This window comes from Hyla sarda, chromosome 2, assembly GCF_029499605.1.
Source record: "Hyla sarda isolate aHylSar1 chromosome 2, aHylSar1.hap1, whole genome shotgun sequence".
In the NCBI taxonomy this organism is placed as follows: domain Eukaryota; kingdom Metazoa; phylum Chordata; class Amphibia; order Anura; family Hylidae; genus Hyla; species Hyla sarda.
In genome coordinates, this window is record NC_079190.1 from 307,074,865 (window position 1) to 307,088,503 (window position 13,639).

At 41.9% G+C, this 13,639-nt stretch overlaps 1 long non-coding RNA gene across 1 annotated transcript in view; it reads left to right on the forward strand.

The window, feature by feature from the left end:
• The first annotated feature begins 1,325 nt into the window (after positions 1–1,325).
• Positions 1,326–13,639, forward strand: part of LOC130357910 (uncharacterized) — an 83,423-nt gene continuing 71,109 nt past the window's right edge. The window contains exon 1 of the long non-coding RNA XR_008889320.1: positions 1,326–1,375. This is a non-coding gene — a long non-coding RNA (uncharacterized LOC130357910). The remainder of the gene's footprint in view (positions 1,376–13,639) is intronic.

Sequence of the window (13,639 nt, forward strand, 5' to 3'; positions counted from 1 at the left end):
GAATGTCCCCCCATTCTGGGTGTCAGCAGGAAGATCGTGTGTGACCTTTTGCACCCACTACTAGATAAGGGTTACCACCTTTACGTGGATAACTTTTACACTAGTACCCCTCTGTTCAAATCCCTCACCGCCAGATCTATGTCCGCTTGTGGGACCGTGCGGAAAAATCAGAGAGGCCTCCCCACCTATCCCTCCAGGCGCTAATCCCCAGGGGTGAGTCCCGTTCCCTTACCCATGAAAACCTGTTGCTGGTCAGGTATAAGGAAAAGAGGGATGTCCTTATGCTCACCACAATTCATGGTAACGGCATCACCTCTGTCAGTGTCTGAGGTACCGTGGCACCGGTCCTCAAGCCTGATTGTATTGTGGACTACAATCAGTATATGGGGGGAGATGATCTGTCTGATCACGTCCTCAAGCCATACATGGTCATGGGCAAAACCCGGGCATGGTACAAAAAGTTGCGATTTACATGGTCCAGGTTGCCAACGCATATGTACTATACCGGAGCGCTGGCAACACTGGGAGATTTCTACAGTTCCAGGAGGTGCTCATAAAAGGCACTGATCTTTGACGAACAGGGGGGAGCGGCCCTGAGCACTTCCAGAACTGTATGCGCCAGGATTGTCCCAGGCCAACACTTTCCAGGTGAGTTCCCCCACACTGGAAAGAAGAGACGATTCCCAGAAAAAATGCAGAGTGTGTCACAGGAGGGGGATACGGAAGGACACCACCGCTCAGTGTGACACTTGCCCTGATCATCCAGGCCTCTGCATTAAAAACTGCTTCAGGGAGTATCACACTTCGATGGAGCACTAAATTCTCCTTTCCCAATTTTAATTCCCCTTGATTTGACCCCAACGTACCTGTCCACAGTACATTGTCCTCCAAATTTTTAACCCCCCCCCAAAAAATAAAATAAAACATTTACATAATACCCCCGTTAAGACCTCTGGTGGTATTGGGTCATGTGTCAGAGTCATTTGCATCAGGGGTTATCAGGTTGCCTCAAATGCGCAGCAGTCTCTCTACACCTTAGCGGTGTGCGCATTTGGGGTAACAGAATAGGGACAGCCACACACATCGCATTCCCAGAATGATTAATCAGAGTATAGGGTTTGGGGTGGGCATAATTTTTACTTTTGGCTATACTCTGGGCAATTTTCTTTTTTCAAAAAACTACCCTTCATCCATTCCTGGAAAATAAATCTAGGAAATGCCCGTCCATTCAAAATATGGTCACATGTGGCTGTTTCTTTTTTTTTTTTTTTTCCTCTGAATGTATGTAACTGTCAGTTACTGAAATGTCAGTTAGAAACATAGGCCTCAAATGCGCAGTGCTCTCTCCTCCACTCAGCGGTGTGTGCATTTTCAGGTAACAGTTTAGGGATGGCTACTCAAAAATACATTCCCATAATGATGAAGCAGAGCATAGGGTTTGTGGAGGGAAAAAGTTTTACTTTTGGCTATGCTCTGGGTCATCATACTCAGTACACAGATAGCATATCAGTTGGAAAATTGCAATTTTCCTTTTTCCTAAACTACACTTCATCCATTCCTGGAAAGTAAATATAAGAAACACCCGTCCGTTCCAAATGTCCACTTCACCCCTATAAATATTCCTCAGGTGGGAGTTTATTTTTTTTATCTTCCTCTGAATATATGTAACCACCAGGTAATGAAATGTCATAGCCCTCAAATGCGAACATAGCTCTATGAGTCTTGAGTCCTGTTATTTGCCCACACAGCAAGTTACGTCCACATATGGGGTATTTTTTTTACTCTTGAGAAATTGAGCTAAACATTTTTGGGGGCTTTTTCTCCTATTAGCCCTTGTGAATTTTGTGTAACACCAGCATTTAAATAAAAAAATTAAAAAAAATTCAATTTTACTTGCAACTGTTTCAAAAACCTGTGAGGTGTAAATACTCACTGTACCCCTTGTTACATTCTTTAAGGGGTGTAGTTTCAAAATTCTGGTCATTTGCCTTTTTTATTTTTATAGATTTTAGGTCGAAAACTATGCCACTGCAGGGCAAATCACCACCTTAGGCCTCAAAAGTGCCCGGTTCTCTTTCACTCCTTAGCCCTGTTGTGCACCCGCACAGCACTTTACATCCACATGAGTGGTATTTCCTTACTGTAACTAAATTGGGCTACAAATTTTGGGGGGCTTTTTTTCCCTATAATCCCTGTTAAAAAAAAATGGTCTAACACTAGCAATTCAGTGAAAGAACCTGTGAGTTGTGAATACTCACTGTAGCATTGTTATGTTCCTTAAGGGGTGTAGTTTCCAAAAAGATGGCACAGTTGTGGGGATCCTCTTTTCTGCCACCATGGGGGCTTTGAAAATGCACATGGCCCCCAACTACAATTCCAGCCAAAACAGCGCTCCTTCTCCTTCCTGAGACTCATAGTGCGCTTGTAGAGCAATTTACTTCCACATATAAAGGTATTTACTTATTCATGAGAAATTGGGCTAAATTTTTTTTTTGTTCAATTATACCTTGTTAAAATGAAAAACTTGGGGTAACACCAGAATTTTTGTGTTAAAAATAAAAATGTTCACATTTACAACCCGATGTTCAATAAACCTGGGAGGTGTAAGTTTTTACTGTAATGCTTATTACGTTCCTTGAGGGGTGTAGTTTCCAAAATGGGTTTCCGTTGTTCTGGCACCATGGGGGCTTTGTAAATGCACATTGCCCCCAACTTCAATTACAGCTTAATTCTCTCTCCTACAGCCAAACAGCGATCCTTCTCTTCTGAGACCTGTAGTGCACTCGCAGAGCAATTTTAAGTCCACATATGAGGTATTTACTTAATCATGAGAAATTGGGCTACATATTTTGGGGAGATTTTTCTCTGATTAACCCTTTTGAAAATGAAAAATTTCTGGTAACACCAGCATTTTAGTGTTTGAAATTAAATTTTTCATTTTCATGTCAAACTATAACGAAAAGTCGTCAAACACCTGTGAGGTGTTAAGGCTCACTGTACCTCTTGTCATGTGTCATGACTGTACCTCTTGTCATGTCATGTGTTTAGTTTTTGTTGTTCTGGCACCCTGGGGACTTGCTAAATGCAACATGCCCCCAAAAAACATTTCAGCTAAATTCTCTTTCAAAAAGCCAAATCAGTAGAGCACTTAACGTCCACATATGGGGCATCTTCTTAATCAGGAGAAATTGGGATTTACTTTTTGGGGTCCATTTTATCCTATTACCCCTTGGGAAAAAGAAAAAATTGGGGTATCACCATCATTTTAGTGTTAAAAATCTAATTCTCCATTTTCACGTCCAACTTCAACGCAAAGTTGTCAAACACCTGTGAGGTATTTAGGCTCACTATACCTCTTGTTTCGTTCCTTGAGGGGTGTAGTTTCCAAAAAAGTATGGCATGTTTTTTTTTTTGCTTTTCTGGTGCCATGGGGGCTTCCTACATGCAACATGCCCCTCAAAAACCATTTCAGCAAAATGCTCTCTCCAAAATTGCTAAACTGCTCCTTCCCTCCTGAGCCATGTTGTGCGTCTGCAGAGCACTTAACATCCACATACATTGCCATACTCTAAAGAAATTGGGCTACACATTCATTTTAGGAGTCTTTTTCTCCTTATAGCCCTTGTAAAAAGTAAAAAAAAAAAAAATGGGGCTGCAAGAACATGTTAGTAAAAATAAAAAATTGAGATTTAGATTTTTTTTTTACACTTTGCTGCTATTCCTGTGAAACACCTAAAAAGTTAACAAACTTCCTGAATGTCATTTTGAATACTTTGAGCGGTGCACTTTTCACCTCCCTAATGGGGGGTTTCTAACAGAAACAGCGCTCCTTCTCTTCTGAGACCTGTAGTGCACTCGCAGAGCAATTTTAAGTCCACATATGAGGTATTTACTTAATCATGAGAAATTGGGCTACACATTTTGGGGAGATTTTTCTCTGATTAACCCTTTTGAAAATGAAAAATTTCTGGTAACACCAGCATTTTAGTGTTTGAAATTAAATTTTTCATTTTCATGTCAAACTATAACGAAAAGTCGTCAAACACCTGTGAGGTGTTAAGGCTCACTGTACCTCTTGTCATGTGTCATGACTGTACCTCTTGTCATGTCATGTGTTTAGTTTTTGTTGTTCTGGCACCCTGGGGACTTGCTAAATGCAACATGCCCCCCAAAAAACATTTCAGCTAAATTCTCTTTCAAAAAGCCAAATTTTCCTCTTTCTCTTCTGAGCATTGTAGTGCACCAGTAGAGCACTTAACGTCCACATATGGGGCATCTTCTTAATCAGGAGAAATTGGGATTTACTTTTTGGGGTCCATTTTATCCTATTACCCCTTGGGAAAAAGAAAAAATTGGGGTATCACCATCATTTTAGTGTTAAAAATCTAATTCTCCATTTTCACGTCCAACTTCAACGCAAAGTTGTCAAACACCTGTGAGGTATTTAGGCTCACTATACCTCTTGTTTCGTTCCTTGAGGGGTGTAGTTTCCAAAAAAGTATGGCATGTTTTTTTTTTTGCTTTTCTGGTGCCATGGAGGCTTCCTAAATGCAACATGCCCCCCAAAAACCATTTCAGCAAAATGCTCTCTCCAAAATTGCAAAACTGCTCCTTCCCTCCTGAGCCATGTTGTGCGTCTGCAGAGCACTTAACATCCACATACATTGCCATACTCTAAAGAAATTGGGCTACACATTCATTTTAGGAGTCTTTTTCTCCTTATAGCCCTTGTAAAAAGTAAAAAAAAAAAATGGGGCTGCAAGAACATGTTAGTAAAAATAAAAAATTGAGATTTAGATTTTTTTCCTACACTTTGCTGCTATTCCTGTGAAACACCTAAAAAGTTAACAAACTTCCTGAATGTCATTTTGAATACTTTGAGCGGTGCACTTTTCACCTCCCTAATGGGGGGTTTCTCACAGAAAGGCCCCTCAAATCCACTTCAAACTTAACTGGTCCCTGAAAAATACATATTTTGAATTTTTCATAAAAATTTGGAAAATTGCTGCTTTACTTTGAAGCCCTCTAATGTCTTCAAAAAGTAAAAACATGTCAGCTTCATGATGTCAACATAAGTAGACATATTGTATATGTGAATCAATATATAATTTATTTGGAATGTCTATTTTTCATATAAGCAGAGAGTTTTAAAGTGAAAAAAATGAAAAATTGTCAAAATTTTCATGAAATTTTTACATTTTTCACCAAGAAATTATGAAAGAATGGACAAATATTTAACACTAGCATAAAGTAGAATATGTCACGGAAAAACAATCTCAGAATCAAATTCAAAAGTAAAAGCATCCCAGAGTTATTAATGCTTAAAGTGACAATGGTCAGAATTGCAAAAAAATTTTCTGGTCCTTAGGGTCAAAATGGGCTCTGTCACCAAGGGGTTAATGAATTGGTTATACTAATAATGTAATAGCATACTCCTGTACTCAACACCATCTCTAAATGTGTTTTTCCACCAAAGTTAATTATCTCATATCCCTAGGATATGTTATAAACTATTGACAGGTTGGGGTCTGACCACCATCCCTTAAAAATCCTGTGAAGCTAAGTGACTGCTTTAAAGGGGTTCTCCCTTGCTTATACTGTTTTTTGTTATTATGTTTGTGTGTTATGTGTGTATAAGTATGTGTTTTTTTATGTGTGTTGTGATTATGTACCGTATTTTTCGCCGTATAAGACGCACTTTTTCTTCCCCAAAACTGGGGGGAAAAAGTCGGTGCGTCTTATACGGCGAATACACCCCTATCGCGGCGGTCCCTGCGGCCATCAACGGCCGGGACCCGTGGCTAATACAGGACATCACCGATCGCGGTGATGCCCTGTATTAAACCTTCAGATGCGGCGATCAAAGCTGACCGCCGCGTCTGAAGGGAAAGTGACACTAACCCGGCTGTTCAGTCGGGCTGTTCGGGACCGCCGTGATTTCACCGCGGTGGTCCCGAACAGCCCGACTGAATAGCCGGGTTAGTGCTTACAGGACACCGGGGGGGACCTTACCTGCCTCCTCGGTGTCTTCTCCGTTCAGGGATCCCCTGTATGGCCGGCGCTCTCCTTCCTCGTCATCACGTCGTCGCGTACGTGCGTCGGCGTGCGTAACGACGTGATGGCGGCGACGGAGAGCGAGGATACCCGGCCGGCAGCAGAGACGTTCCGGAGCGGCGAGGACACGGCGACAGCAATGGAGCGACATCCAGGGCAACGGTGACGGGTCCGGAGCGGCGGGGACACGTGAGTATTACCTCCTATGCAGTGGTCTTCAATCTGCGGACCTCCAGATGTTGCAAAACTACAACTCCCAGCATGCCCGGACAGCCAACGGCTGTCCGGGCATGCTGGGAGTTGTAGTTTTGCAACATCTGGAGGTCCGCAGGTTGAAGACCACTATTGGGTTCAAAATCTAAATATTTTTAGATTTTGACCCTAAAAATTGGGTGCGTCTTATACGCCGGTGCGTCCTATAGGACGAAAAATACGGTATATATGTATTTTCTTACCTTTTGTGAAGATCCGGAAGCTGGCCCCTTTTTCTTCCAGTGGGTTGCTGTGCACCTCGGCCTCCACCATGTTGTATTTGGTAAGTGGGATCTTCTGACGTCCAAGGCAAATTTTTTCTTCCTGTTTCTTCCGTGGCTCAGCGACGAATCTGCCGCCTCTTCCGGCACATGCGCAGGTAGTTTTTTTTTACCAATAAAGTTTTTTTTGTCTAATTGACAAACTGTCTGTGCTTGCGCGAAGCTACGCTGTTAGCGTAGCACTTGCGTACTTGCGCATGCGCAGACAGTTTGTCAATTAGACAAAAAAAACTTTATTGGTAAAAAAACAAAAACAAACTACCTGCGCATGCGCCGGAAGAGGCCGCAGATTTGTCGCTGTGATCTGCGGCGATACCGGGCTGATCGGGTCTCTGGGACCCGATCGCCCAGTAATTTTGCATGATCCCGGCTGTCACAGACAGCCAGGACCATGCTAAAGTATAGGAGCGAGGTGGCAAGCCTGCCACCTCCTCCTATGTCCTGCGATCCGTCGGTTAGTTAACCGACCAATCGCAGGGGGGGGGGGGGGGGCGGTTACTTCCTCCCAAACTGCCCGGCCCCTGGAAGTCCGGAGAGGACGGGAGGAAGACGGGAGGACGCGGCGGGGGACGGGGGAGTGCTGGGGACCAGCCCCGGTACTTACCTCGTCCCTGAAGACCCGGATCCCGACGATGAAGACGGCGGTGGCGGCAACAGGTGAGTTGATCTTCAGCCGCGGTCGGGCCCTTTACAGCAATGCACGTCGCCGTAAAGCGACATGCATTGCTGTATTGGGACCCTGTATACTACAACTCCCAGCATGCCCAGACAGCCCTTGGCATCTGGGCATGCTGGGAGTTGCAGTTTTGCAACATCTGGAGGTCCGCAGTTTTGGGATCACTGTGCCCTTCCAGATGTTGCAAAACTACACATTCTCAGCATGCCCTTACTGTCCAGGCATGCTGGGAGTTGTAGTTCTGTAACATCTGGCCCTTCAGATGTTGCAGTACTACAACTCCCAGCATGCCTGGACAGTTTTGGCATACTGGGAGTTGTAGTTTTGCAACATCTGGAAGGGCACAGATTGGGAACCACTGTATTAGTGGTCTGCAAACTGTAGTCCTCCAGATGTTGCAAACTACAACTCCAAGCATGCTGGGAGTTGTAGTTCGGCAACATCTGGCTCTAAAGATGTTGCCGAACTACTACTTCCAGCATGCCTGAGAATGTTTGGGAGTAGTGGTTTTGCAACAACTGGAGGCACACTGGTTGGGAAACATTGTCTGTTTCCTAACTCAGTGTTTCCCAACCCGTGTGCCTCCAGCTGTTGCAAAACTATACCTACCAGCATGCACTGATAGACTGTGCATGCTGGGAGTTGTAGTTTTGCAACAGCTGGAGGTCCCCCCCCCTGTGAATGTACAGGGTACATTCACATGGGCAGGGGGCTTACAGTGAGTATCAGGCTGCAAGTTTGCGATGCAGCAAATTTTGCGCGGCAGCTCAAACTCGCAGCGGGAAACTCGCTGTAATCCCCCGCCCGTGTGACTGTACCCTAAAAACACTACACTACACTAACACAAAATAAAATAAAAAGTAAAAAACACTACATATACACATACCCCTACCCCAATAAAAATGAAAAACGTCTGGTACGCCACTGTTTTCAAAATGGAGCCTCCAGCTGTTGCAAAACAACAACTCCCAGTATTTCCAGACAGCCATTGACTGTCCAAGCATGCTGGGAGTTTTGCAACAGCTGGAGGCACCCTGTTTGGGAATCACTGGCGTAGAATACCCCTATGTCCACCACTATGCAAATCCCTAATTCAGACCTCAAATGCACATGGCGCTCTCACTTCGGAGATCTGTCGTATTTCAAGGCAACAGTTTAGGGCCACATATGGGGTATCGCCGTACTCGGGAGAAATTGCCTTACAAATTTTGGGGGGCTTTTTCTCCTTTCACCCCTTATGAAAAGGTGAAGTTGGGGTCTACACCAGCATGTTAGTGTAAAAAAATAAATTTTTTACACTAACATGCTGGTGTTGCCCTATACTTTTCATTTTGACAAGAGGTAAAAGGGAAAAAAGCCCCTCAAAATTTGTAATGCAATTTCTCCCGACTACGGAGATACCCCATATGTGGGCGCAAAGTGCTCTGGGGGCACACAATAAGGCCCAGAAGGGAGAGTGCGCCATGTACATTTGAGGTGATTTGCACAGGGGTGGCTGATTGTTACAGCGGTTTTGACAAAACGCAAAAAAAACAAAACCCCACATGTGACCCCATTTCGGAAACTACACCCCTCACGGCATGTAATGAGGGGTGCAGTGAGAATTTACACCCCACTGGTGTCTGACAGATCTTTGGAACAGTGGGTTGTGCAAATTAAAAATGTTGTACAGCCCACTGTTCCAAAGACCTGACAGACACCATTGGGGGGTAAATGCTCACTGTACCCCTTGTTACGTTACTCAAGGGGTCTAGTTTCCAAAATGGTATGCCATGTGGGGGTTATTTTGCTGTTCTGGCACCATAGGGGCTTCCTAAATGCGACATGCCCCCCGAGCAAAATTTGCTCTCAAAAAGCCAAATATGACTCCTTATCTTCTGAGCATTGTAGTTCGCCCGTAGTGCGCTTCAGGTCAACTTATGGGGTACCTCCATACTCAGAAGAGATGGGGTTACAAATTTTGGCCGATATTTTCTGCTATTAACCCTTGCAAAAATGTGAAATTTGGGGAGGAAACACACATTTTAGTGAACATTTTTTTTTTTTACGTATGCAAAAGTTGTGAAACCCCTGTGGGGTATTAAGGCTCACTTTATTCCTTGTTACGTTCCTCAAGGGGTCTAGTTTCCAAACTGGTATGGCATGTGGGTATTTTTTGCTGTCCTGGCACCATAGGGGCTTCCTAAATGCGACATGCCCCAGAGCAAAATTTGCTCTCAAAAAGCCAAATATGACTCCTTCTCTTCTGAGCATTGTAGTTCGCCCGTAGTGCACTTCAGGTCAACTTATGGGGTACATTCATACTCAGAAGAGATGGGGGTTACAAATTTTGGGGGTATTTTCTGCTATTAACCCTTGCAAAAATGAGAAATTTGGGGGGAAACACACATTTTATTGAATTTTTTTTACATATGCAAAAGTCGTGAAACACCTGTGGGGTATTAAGGCTCACTTTATTCCTTGTTACGTTCCTCAAGGGGTCTAGTTTCCAAAATGGTATGCCATGTGTTTTTTTTTCCAGTGCTGGCACCATAGGGGCTTCCTAAATGCAACATGCCCCCCAAAAATCATTTCAGAAAAACGTACTCTCCAAAATCCCCTTGTCGCTCCTTCCCTTCTGAGCCCTCTACTGTGCCCGCCGAACACTTTACATAGACATATGAGGTATGTGCTTACTCGAGAGAAATTGGGCTACAAATAGAAGTACATGTTCACTTTTTACCCCTTGTAAAATTTCAAAAATTGGGTCTACAAGAACATGCGAGTGTAAAAAATGAAGATTGTGAATTTTCTCCTTCACTTTGCTGCTATTCCTGTGAAACACCTAAAGGGTAAAAATGCTGACTGAATGTCATTTTGAATACTTTGGGGGGTGAAGTTTTTTAATGGGGTCATTTGTGGGGTATTTCTAAGATGAAGACCCTTAAAATCCACTTCAAACCTGAACTGGTCCCTGAAAAATTGTGATTTTGTGAAAAATTGGGAAATTGCTGCTGAACTTTGAAGCCCTCTGGTGTCTTCCAAAAGTAAAAACACGTAAATTTTATGATGCAAACATAAAGTAGACATATTGTCTATGTGAATAAAAAAAAATATATTTGGAATATCCATTTTCCTTACAAACAGAGAGCTTCAAAGTTAGAAAAATGCAAAATTTTCAAATTTTTCATCACATTTTGGGATTTTTCACCAAGAAAGGATGCAAGTTACCAAAAAATTTTACCACTATGTTAAAGTAGAATATGTCATGAAAAAACAATCTCGGAATCAGAATGATAACTAAAAGCATTCCAGAGTTATTAATGTTTAAAGTGACAGTGGTCAGATGTGCAATAAATGGCCGGGTCCTAAGGTGTAAAATGGCTGGGTCCTTAAGGGGTTAAGCTATTTCTTTGTACAACACTGCTCTGGAGAAGCGTTATTCATGAAAAAGACAACAACTGTAGTTGATATTTTCTGCATGTTCAGAAAGGATGAGGAAGTGTTGATTAGTATGGACCCAGCTTGACCACTTAAAAAAAATAAGGCAAATCCTTTAACCCTTTAATCCTCCTCACCTTTTAAAAATCATAACCTTTTAAATTTTGTATTTGCAGACCCATATGTGGCTTTTTTTTTTTGTGGCACTAATTGTATTTTGTAATGACATCAGTCCTTTTACCAAAAAATCTATGGCGATATCCGATATCCCAAAAAAAAAAATATATATTTGTGGGACAAAATTGAAAAAAAAAAAAAAACACGTAATTTTGTACATTTTGGGTGCTTCTGTTTCCAAGCAGTGCATTTTTCTGTAAAAATTACACCTTATTTTTATTCTGTAGGTCAATTCGATTAAAATGATACCATACTTACATAGGTTTGATTTTGTTTTACTTCTGGTAAAAATCATAACTACATGCACAAAAATGAATATGTTTAAAAATGTCCTCTTCTGACCCCTATAACTATTTTATTTTTCTGCATACAGGGAGGTATGTGAGATAATTTTTAGCTTCATGATCTGAAGTTTTTACTGGTACCAATTTTGCTTTGATGGGACTTTTTACTTGCCTTTTATAAATGTTTTATGGTATAAAAAGTGACCAAAAATACGCTATTTTGGACTGGAATTTATTTACATGTACGTCATTGACCGTGCGGTTTAATCAACAGTTTTATTTTTATATTTCGGACATTTACGCACCCCCCTTTTTTATGGGAAAAGGGGGGTGATTCAAACTTTTATTAGGGAAGGGGTTAAATCACATTTATTAACTTTCTTTTACACTTTAGTTTTTACACTGTTATAGCCCCCATAGGGGACTATAACATGCAATACATTGATTGCATACACTAGCATTGATTAGTGTTTTCGGTGCTCGATTGCTCCAGCCTGGATCTCATACAGGTATGCCCTTCATCCTTAACAGATTAAGATTACATGAAGTAATTGCTGAAAAAAAATCACAGAAAAAAGGCCACTTATTGGTTACTGACACAAGGGCAGGCTAGGCACCTATTTCCATTATGATGCAGATCAGCCACAATGCTATATAAGGGGAGGTCACACAGGGGCAAAATAGTGATGAACAACCACTCACCCACCTCCTACTAGTGAGGGGGGTAGTTACTTTGTATTATCGTTGCACACAGATAAGGCAATATTCAGGGTGCCAGTAACATGATAAGATGTAGCGCACCATATTGGCTTACTACACGTTATCATGCTACTGTCACCCTGTATATTGCCTTATCTGTGTGCAACTATAATACTAAGCAACTTCCCCCCTTCATGAGTAGGAGGCGGGAGAGTGGTTGTTCAAAAGTATTTTGCACCTGTGCGACCTCCCCTTATATAGCATTGTGGCTGATCTGCATCAAAATGGGAATAGGTGCCTAACTTGCCCTTGTATCAGTAACCAGTATATTGGGTTCAATGTGGGTGAACAGATGACCATTTTCCTTTAATATTAAATTCAATGTATGCACTGAGTCTGTGGTCCTCAGTTTAGTGGTCAGCTATTGTTAAGACCATTGCTTGTGTAATTGAAAAGACAGAGAATTCTAGTGCCCAAATAGTCGGATCTCCAATTAGGGCTATTATTGCATACCTATACATTGGGCCTCATTTACTAAGCTGAAACCGACCAGTTTTCGTCTGGTTATTTTGTCTGAGACATGTCTGAGACATGTCTGCGCCATTGTGCGACTTTGTACCCCTGAAAAATCCAACAAACCCGAAAAAAGGGCTTGGTCTTTCACAAAAGGGGGCGTGGTCGACCAAAAGGGGCGTGGTTTCACAACACGACCGATTTACTATGGAATTCACAGAAAATCCTGTGGGTAAATGGCTGGAAATATCGACCTAGAAAAAGCTAGTCAGAAAATGTTCCCGACTTTTCCCAATAGCAAATAGAGAGGAATCCTACATGTCTTAAACAACTTTTCCTACTAGTAAAAACCCAAAACTCTTAGTAAATGAGGCCCATTAGGTTCCAACATTGCATTTTGTTGCATTTTGTTGTTTACATAGAAACTCAGCATAGCATGATCCATGATACTTATGGTGAATACTTAATTGAATTCTCACTGTGCATTTTGTAGATAGGGGGCTGAAAATCAGACCCTAACCTGACAGAGTGAGATTTGCATTGTGTTTAGCAGTTAGCATTGCCACTCTTAGGCTAAGTTTCCACTTGGCTTTTTGGCCTTCATTTTTTTCCGTGAAAAAAACGCCAGCAAAAACACCAGAAAAAATTCCACTGTATTTTGCGTTTTTTTCTGGCATTTTTACCTTTGTGTGGAAATTGCATTTTTGGCCCCTGTTTTTTTTTTTTTTTTTGTTTACCAATGATGGAAAAAATTGTATTTAACGATATTTATATTTGTTTGAACAAAATTTTTATTCATTTGTAAACAGGGACAAATTTATGTAAGCAGGCAGGGATCTAAAAATGTAGCTGACAATATAAAAAATTTATAAAGGGGCCATTTCATTGTAAAAATTTATATTTTTTATAATTCATTTTTTAGGTACTACTACTACTTTACCATGCTGGGAGTAGTAGTACTTGTACTAATAGACAGATTGCCCCAGACAGATGCGGCGAGCTGCTCCATACAGCACGCCGCATCTCAGCTATGTATTCCGTCCGGTCAGTGATATAAATAGAAACTCACATCACTGATGCATATTTGCCACTCAGAGCAGTGATTGGCCAGATGGTGCCAGCCAATCACCGATCTGAGCAGCATTGATGAATCAGTGATATGAATTTATATTCACATCATTTGCCGGCCATATAGTGTAGAGATGGAAAGCGCAGAAGAAAGCTGCTCTGCATCTCACAAGGATGAAGGACAATCGCAACGGGTGTCAGGAGTTACACCTGCT